This window comes from Capricornis sumatraensis, chromosome 14 (genome assembly GCF_032405125.1).
Source record: "Capricornis sumatraensis isolate serow.1 chromosome 14, serow.2, whole genome shotgun sequence".
In the NCBI taxonomy this organism is placed as follows: domain Eukaryota; kingdom Metazoa; phylum Chordata; class Mammalia; order Artiodactyla; family Bovidae; genus Capricornis; species Capricornis sumatraensis.
In genome coordinates this window covers 20,292,376-20,301,637 of record NC_091082.1, presented here as the reverse complement: position 1 = coordinate 20,301,637, position 9,262 = coordinate 20,292,376, and the positions used below count along the sequence as shown (strand labels likewise).

The 9,262-nt window shown below is 40.8% G+C and overlaps 1 non-coding gene across 1 annotated transcript; it reads left to right on the top strand.

Moving 5' to 3' along the window:
* Positions 1 to 7,955: 7,955 nt before the first annotated feature.
* On the top strand, positions 7,956 to 8,028 carry TRNAC-GCA (transfer RNA cysteine (anticodon GCA)). The gene has a single exon. It is a non-coding gene; the product is annotated as a tRNA-Cys (tRNA).
* The last annotated feature ends 1,234 nt before the right edge of the window (positions 8,029 to 9,262 follow it).

Sequence of the window (9,262 nt, the reverse complement as noted above, 5' to 3'; positions counted from 1 at the left end):
ACAGGCCTAATTAATCTTCCTCCTCCTATTTTCTACTGCTCTAACACCACCAGCAAAACCATCACCCTTCCATCCGCTCCAGACACTGGGATCACCCTGCTCTTCTGTGAGCTCATCATTCTCTTCTCCCTATACCCCAAGTCATTTGCACTTGCTAATCCCTGGGCCTGGAATGCTCTCAGTCCAGTTCTCTGCTCAAATGTCTTAGGAAGACATTCTCAAGTCACCCTACATAAAATAACATTATCACCACCAACCTCTTTCTATTCCCCTGACATTATTCTTCACAATACTTGTCAACCCCTAATATGTTATTTTAATGTATATTTTAATATATATAGTATATGTTTTAAAATAAGCTCTTGAGATGCTTATTTTAGGAGTCTACAGTAAATAAATTCAGGAGTCTAAAATAAGAGTCTACAATAAATAAACAAACAAAGAATAGTTTTTAATATTAACATACATTGGTCATTTTGCAAACTTCTCAACAATGCAGTTGTCCAAAAATGCAATTGCAAAATGCATGAAGTAGGGCTGCCAAAAACAAAGGTTAGGGATTAAAAGTATTATTAATGAAAACTTATATCCTTACGAAATCCTGCACACAGATATTTATAGCAGCTTTATTCATCACTGCCAAAACCTGGAAGCAACCAAAATGTCCTTCAGTAGGTGAACTGTGGTATACCCGAACATTATTCAATGCTAAAAAGAAATGAGCTATCAAGCCATGAAAATACAAGGAGCAACCCTAAGCACTGATTACTAAGTGAAAGAAGCTAATCTTTAAAGGCTTTATATTGTGTGAATCCAACTATATGGCAGTTTGGAAGAGATAGAACTATGGAGACAGTAAGGTTAAATTTCTAGAAGTTGGGGGAATAGGCAGAGAACAGAGGCTTTTTAGGAGAGTGAAAACACCCTGTATGATAGTATAATTATACATGTCATTATACATTTGTCCAAATCCATAGAATGTATAACATCAACAGTGAATTATAGTGTAAACTACAGACTCTGGGCAATTAAGATACATCCAGGCAGGTTTATTAATTGCAACAAATGTACCACTATGGTGGAGGAGGTTGATGGGGGAGACTTGCATGGTGGTGCAAGGAGTATTCAGGAAATCTCTATACGTTCCTCTCAATTTTTCTAAAAACCTAAAACTGCCCTAAAAAAATTAAATAAAATTACTGTTAACTGCCTAGAATGTGATGATTCAATTACCTGAGAAGTATGAAACACAGTAACCATTAGTCTGCAAACTGAAGAATGATAAGTATAGGCCTACTAGTTTGCATTGCTTACAATAATAACCTACATCCAAGACTGCATAAAAAGCAAAATAACCTCATAAAAATCCAGATTATTATGATCTTCATTATGCTACACTATGGACTAAGTCTTCTCTCTGAAATCACACCTACCAATGTTAAGGTGTTTGAAGGACCAATTTTCATGATAAATTTCATTTCAGTAAATATGGTTATGTGAAAGTGTAGTCACTCAGTTGTGTCTGACTCTTTGTGACCCCATAGACTGTAGCCCACCAGGCTCCTCTATCCATGGAGTCCTGTAGGCAAGAATACTGGAGTGGATTGTCATTTCCTTCTCTAAAGGATCCTCCTGACCCAGGGACTGAACCTGGGTCTCCCGCATTGTGGGCAGATTCTTTATTGTCTGAGCCACAAGGGAGTATATTTATATAGACAGTATCTATTTTATCTAATATTTCTTGGAAACATTATTTAGGAAGTAACACTGGAGCCTGTGTCAATAAGCTCAGGCTAGTATATTATGCCGTCTAATGTTTCAGGAATCCTTCAGCATTTTCTAATTAGAATTCAAATTAAATGCAAACAGTCAAGTAGCACACAGAGACCCCATTATCAGCTCTCCGTGAGCTAAGAGGATGAATAATATGAGACATGTTAATTATCTGCTTTCCAGCAGCTGTGATTAATCTTGACTGGTACATCTTGCTAATGTGATAGACAACAGTAAATATTGGGGCTTGTTATGTTTTCCAGGGCTAGGAAATCATGGTCTCTAATGACTTGCTTCATTTGTAGCTAGCTATGCAATCTGCCAGAGATGGTAGACTCCACTTAATCTCTATACCAAGTGAAGTTCATGCTAGCGGAACCTAAGTTTTCAGAGTCCTCTATCTCAGAAAAGTTGCTCTCTGTCTTGTCGCTCCATCTGTCTGTCTCTGTCACACTCACACACACACACACACACACACACACACACACACACACACACACACACTTCAGTTTCAGAATTAACAGCATACAGAACCAAACCTACTGAGGTGCTGAGAGATCCCAATCACCATATGTATGTACTTTTCTTTCTTTCTACTTAAGAATGTCTTTTTAAATGTGGTTTGTTTTTAGGAAACTAAATGCCTTTTCTGACTCCACGGGCGGCTGCACCAGATCCAATATTAGGTTTGCAATCTTTGAACAGTACCTGACGTCTTTTGAATCATGGTCATCTAGAAGAAATTGTCACTAGAGGTGTGCTTCTCAACCTTTTGTTCATTAATACCCCCGCTTTAGACTTTTTTTCTTCATTGTCCCCTCCTCACAAGATTTTAATACCTCAGATACACTACAGCTGGTTAGGTACTATGGCCCTTTATAGGACCACAAACCTGTAACACCTGAGATTTTCTTGATCCCCCCCCCCCCCAAGAACTTGCTTTCATCCCCTGGGAACAAGATCACTCCTGCTGAGACTATGTTCACCAGAGGCTTCATTCTAATCCGCCTCTTCATTGTCTAAGTTACATATTCTCATTGGACACAGAGCTACTCCATAGCTCATATTTCCCATACAAACTGGTGAAACAGGCACACCCCAAATCCAGGTCCTCCCCTTAAAAGAGGTGGTCAAGACAACACCCAGGGTACAAATGCTCTTCACTCCCTTCCTCTCCCCTGCCCATAACACAGCCCTGGATCAGGTTCAAACAACCTCAAGGCAACCTTGAAGGAAGATAGAAACCTCAGAAGAGCCATGTGCAAATAGTGCTTTGCAGAAAGACTAAATGAATTTGAACACAGTCTACTTACTTTAATCAAGTACTTCACCCTTCTGAGCTTTAGCATCCATAGCTATTAAATAGAAGGATTAATGCCAGTGATCCCTTGCCCAATGTTAGCTCAGTAGAAAGCCCCCAACAAGACAACCCAAAATGCTTACTGATCAAAAGAAGTTTCCTAAATTTACTGCAGCAAATAAGGACACCACCTTGACACAGTGTTAGAAATCTCCAAAGGAAACAAATAAAGGAAGGTTACTTATAGTACCCATGCTGCAGAACTTTAAGATCATTTTTGAAAAGCAGAGAAACATCCAGGATTGGGCAGAATTAAGGACACAGAAACTCTGCTGTTTTTGAAGCAATACTGAGGAACAAGCTATGATATCCATTTTAATTGGTCTCTAGTCTTAGCTTCCTGGAACAAAACAAACAAAGCCAATACATTTTGCTTGGCCCCAGTATCATTCAACACAGGAACTGGAATTTGTCTCGATTCTCAGTTCCTGCAATATGTCAGACGTTAATTTAGGCACTGAAGGTAGATCTGCAAACAAGACAAGTTCCCTATTTTCAAGAAGCTTCTATTCCATCAAGAAAAATAAGCTTCAAAAAGATATTGCATGGATCAAATCCTTTAAAGAAGTGTAGGTTTCTAGAGAAGTGAATGGTAGAGGAGGTCATTCATGAGGGAAATATAATAAAATTTTTCTTTTTTGTAAAATGTCTAGCAAAGGTTCCAAGACACTATGGGAAGGACCCCTGGAAATATCCACTGGCTTTTCAGTACTCAGGTTTGAGGGCCAAAGGTTGGATGGAGTGGTTTACCCTGCTTTTCTATCATGAATTTGGAGGGAATCTACAGATTAAACCAGTTAATCTATTATAGTATGAATTATAAACTAATCTGCAACCATCTTTCACAAAATCCTAAGGAAGATAAATTCTTCCTCCGAGTTTCTGAGGTCAAGCACAAAATCACAGAACAGAAGCTATCAAGATGACAATTTAAAAGCTACAAGTTCTAGTTAACCCAAAGTGTCTGAATTACAATCAGCAGAAAGCTCTGGTATTAGTAAATGATGAATTTTAGTAGGTCTGAATATCATATACACATGCTCAAGAATCATGAATAAATGTTTTCTTGATACAAGTCTTTGGAGTCCAAAGCGTCTCCTAAACCAAAATTCATCAGCAGTTGCAATGTAGAATTACTGAAGCACTGAAAGTTAAATCTACTTCAGAAACCCAAGCAGATCCAGGAACACAGGACACTTTAACTCCATGGAATTATTGTTTTTTGGCTCTGTCTAGTCTGGCTCAGCTTCAATGGATACTCCAGCAGATCCTCTATAAGCCAACAACTCCTACTACACTCTGCCCTGGCAGGTCTGGCAGGTCCACACCTACCCTCCTCCCTTCCCTGTGGTAACTGGCTCCATCTCCAACACACCCATTTTGGAAGCTGGCATCACACCAGGCTCACCAGGCAAACCTGTGCTAATCTGTCCCAAATGTTCTGGCTCATCACTTAATATTATTACAATCATAAGGAAGACACTTAAACTCTTGTACTTGACTTGTCTCACCTGAAATTGGTGATAATAATATCTAGCATTTACAGTTGTTCAGGGGTTTAAGATGTGAAAAGGGTTTAAGTTCGTGAAAAGGGTAAGCACAGTAAGTAAAAAATAGAGAACTATAGATTTTAGCTATTTTTCTTATGCCTTCAATAGGTCTCTCAGATTCTGCCTCTTCTCAACTGCTGCTGACTCCAACAGAACCTTAATTCATCACCTCACACCTCTCCTTATTTTGAGAGCTTTCCCACTGGTTTTCTTACCAATTTTTCTTATCAATTTTTTCCTCTTCGTCTTCAGTTCAGTTCAGTCACTCAATCATGTCTGACTCTTTGCGACCCCATGGACTGCAGCACACCAGGGATCCCTGTCCATCACCAACTCCCAGAGTTTACTCAAACTCATTTCCATTGAGTCGGTGATGCCATGCAACAATCTTATCCTCTGTTGTCCCCTTCTCCTCCCACTTTCAATCTTTCCCAGCATCAGGGTCTTTTCAAATGAGTCAATTCTTTGCATTAGGTGGCCAAAGTATTAGAGTTTCAGCTTCAGCATCAGTCCTTCCAATGAATATTCAGGACTGACTTCCTTTAGGATAGACTGGTTGGGTCTCCTTGCAGTCGAAGTGACTCTCAAGAGCTCCTCCAACAACACAGTTCAAAAGCATCAATTCTTTGGTGCTCAGCTTTCTTTATAGCCCAACTCTCATATCCATACATGACCACTGACATTAGCAATTAAAAATCTCCTGCTTTCAACTTCCCCAGGGATCTTCAAGATGGCAGAATAGAAGGACATACACTCATCTTTTCATGGGAGAACTCCAAAATTACAACTTACTGCTGAACAACCACTGACAGGAGAATGTAGGATGATGCTGTTAAAGTGCTGCACTCAATATGCCAGCAAATTTCGAAAAGTCAGCAATGGCCACAGGAATGGAAAAGGTCAGTTTCCATTCCAAGCCCAAAGAAAGAGGATGCCAAAGAATGCTCAAGCTACCACACAACTGCTCTCATCTCACACACTAACATAGTAATTCTCAAAATTCTCCAAGGCTTCAACAGTACATAAACTGTGAACTTCCAGACGTTCAAGCTTTAGAAAAGGCAGAGGAACCAGGGATCAAATTACTAACATCCTCTGCATCATTAAAAAAGCAAGAGAGTTCCAGAGAAACATCTACTTCTGCTTTATTGATCATGCCAAAGCCTTTGACTGTGTGGATCACAATAAACTGTGGGAAATTCTTCAAGTGATGGGAAACCAGACCACCTTACCTGCCTCCTGAGAAATATGTATGCAGATCAAAAAGCAACAGTTAGAACTGGACATGGAACAACAGACTGGTTCCGAAATGGGAAAGGAGTACCTCAAGGCTGTATATTATCACCCTGCTTATTTAATTTATATGCAGAGTACATCATGCAAAATGCCAGGCTGGATGAAGCACAAGCTAGAATCAAGATTGCCAGGAGAAATATCAATAACCTCAGATACACAGATGACACCATCCTTATGGCAGAAAGTGAAGAACTAAGAGCCCCTTGATGAAACTGAAGAAGGAGAGTGAAAAAGCTGGCTTAAAATTCGATATTAAAAAAACTAAGATCATGGTATCTGGTCCCATCACTTCATGGCAAAAAGATGGGGAAATAATGGAAACAGTGACAGACATTATTTTCATTTTTATTTCCAAAATCATTGCAAATGGTGACTGCAGCCATGAAATTAAAAGACGCTTGTTCCTTGGAAGAAAAGCTATGCTGAAAGTAGACAGCATATTAAAAAGCAGAGACATGACTTTGCCAACAAAGGTCTGTCTAGCCAAAGTTATGGTTTTTCCAGTAGTCACGCATGGATGTGAGAGTTGGACTATAAAGAAAGCTGAGCACCAAAGAACTGATGCTTTTGAACTGTGGTGTTGGAGAAGACACTTGAAAGTCCCTTGGACTGCAAGGGAATCAAACCAGTCAATCCTAAAGGAAATCAGTTCTGAATATTCATTGGAAGGACTGATGCTGAAGCTGAAACTCCAATAATTTGGCCACCTGATGTGAAGAACTGACTCACTGGAAAAGACCCTGATGCTGGGAAAGATTGAAGGCAGGAGGAGAAGGGGATGACAGAGGATGCGATGTTTGGAGGGCATCACTCACTTGACAGACTGAGTTTGAGCAAACTCCGGATGTTGGTGATGGACAGGAAAGCCTGGAGTGCTGCAGTCCATGGGGTCACAAATAGCTGGACACAACTGAGCAACTGAACTGAACTTCAACTTCTCATCACTTCAAGTTCCTGGCTTGAATACATTCTTGTCCTCACTGTCAAGTTGTTCTGTAACGTGACACCACTAAAACAACCTAAATACATTGATAACACACAACGGATTCTTTGTTGTTTTCAGTAGCAACCAGTGGTTAGAGGGAGATGGAGCTGTAAGTCTTCCTCCCAAGGCTCCAGCACTGAGAGTTACACAAAATGAGAGCAAGTCTCAGAGCTGCCCCTGCCACCTATGAAACAGTGACTGACTCCAAATTAACCATGCCACCTATTCCAGAAGGCTGGTGGAGGCACATCCTCTATTCTTCCTGGTGTTCCACGGTGTTCTGTAAGGAAAGTTCACCTAAAGCAGATTCTACCCCATTATTTCTTTCCCCAGCTTTATTGAGATATAATTCATATGCCACATGGCATAAGTTTAAGGTGTACAACAGGTTGATTTTATACATTTATATATTGCAAAATGATTCCCACCATTATGTTAGTGAATGCCTCCCTCACATAATATAATTACTATTTCTTTTGAGGGGTGAGAACAGTAAGATCTACGCTCTTAGAAACTTTCAAGTATATAATAGGATATTACCAACTACATTCACCATGCTGTACACTAGGTCCTCAGAACTTACTTGATTATAACAGGATGTGTGTACCCTTCAACCAGCATCTCTCCACTCTCCACCCACTGCTGCTGCTGCTGCTAAGTTGCTTCAGTCGTGTCTGACTCTGTGCGACCCCACAGATGGCAGCCCACCAGGCTCCCCCGTCCCTGGGATTATCCACCCTCTGCACTCTTCTAATGGCAGAATGCAACTAACCTGGTCAGGGTTGAGTAACAGTATGCTCTGCTCAACAAGTGAGCACCAATCAGGTACAGAAAGCTAAGCCCGGGTATCATCCACAGCATGTATCCATGGGATCTCTGTGCCTTGTTTGTGCCACAGCTGCCAAGCCTGTACAAGGTTTCTAGACCGGTCAGCCCTCATTTAATGGATTAAAAAATAATATTTAGCAGCCACTATATGAATTAATGGGCTTCCCTGGTGGCTCAGATGGTAAAGCATCTGCCTGCAATGCAGGAGACCCAGGTTCAATTCCTGGGTCAGGAAGATCTCCTGGCAAAGGAAATGACAACCCACTCCAGTACTCTTGCCTAGAAAATTCCATGGATTGAGGAGCCTGGTAGGCTACAGTCCATGAGATCGCAAAGAGTCAGACACAACTGAACAACTTCACTTTCTTTCTGTGCGTGAATTAATAAGGCAACCTGAAATAAAGACAGTGAAGCTCTCTCCTGCCTGGGCCTCTGTTTAGAGTCTTTCTACCCTGATTCACCACCCTTAAAGTGTGTATTCCTGACCACAGTATCTACATGTTAACCAATCAACCCTAGAGTATAGATTAAATTAACTAGCACTTTCTATACCGAAGCATTTAACAATAAATTGCAGGGCATAACATCTAAAATCTCTCTCTTTGCTTCCCTCCACATACATTCATCTGCAGCAGAGTTCCTCAACCTTGGCACAATTCACATTTCAGACCAGATAATTCTCCTGGAGGGAGACAGGCTATGTATTATACAATGTCCAGCACAACCCTGGTGTCTCCTCACAGGAGGCCAGGAGCACCCTCCGCCGCCTTAGACAAGCAAACACATATACAGAAGTGACCTCGTGTCCCAGGGAGGGAGGCTCACCCTGAGTGAGCACTCCTGCTCGAAGCCAGGCTTGCTCCCTAAGCCACTCCCACCCACCAAGCGGCATTTCTCCCTTACCTCTGCTTACTGTGGGTCCCAGTCTTAGAATTTACCTTCTCTGCTCTCCTACTCAAAAGGGACACATTCTTTAGGACAAGGAAGCTACAAGGCCCTCAAAAACCACATTAAGCTCTTCAAAGTGACTAGTTTGGTCCATGTGAATGCAGTTTCCAGACCACTATGGTCTTCACAGCTCTGGTTATCTTAGAGTTTACCACTCCTATTTTTTTCATTTTAAGTACCTGCTGGACCCTGTAAGAATATACTTTGAAACAATTAACTTAGTACTAAACAGAAGCCATCTTTCCATAAAAGTTTGCATTCATTAGGTCCATACTGACCTGTCTTCTTCCTTTTCTGGAGAAGTTCTATACTCTAAAGCAGAGAGAGACGGAGTGGAGGGGAGGAAGGAAGAAAGGGGAAAATGATTTAACACAATTCTGGTACCAAAATTTCCTGCAACTTAATGGGCTCCTGTTAACAGAATTAAAACATAATATACAAAATCATTTATTTTTTTTTAAAGTCACAAAAATCACAAGTATTTTGACTGGCTCAAATATTGTTTGTGTGGGTTGATACAGA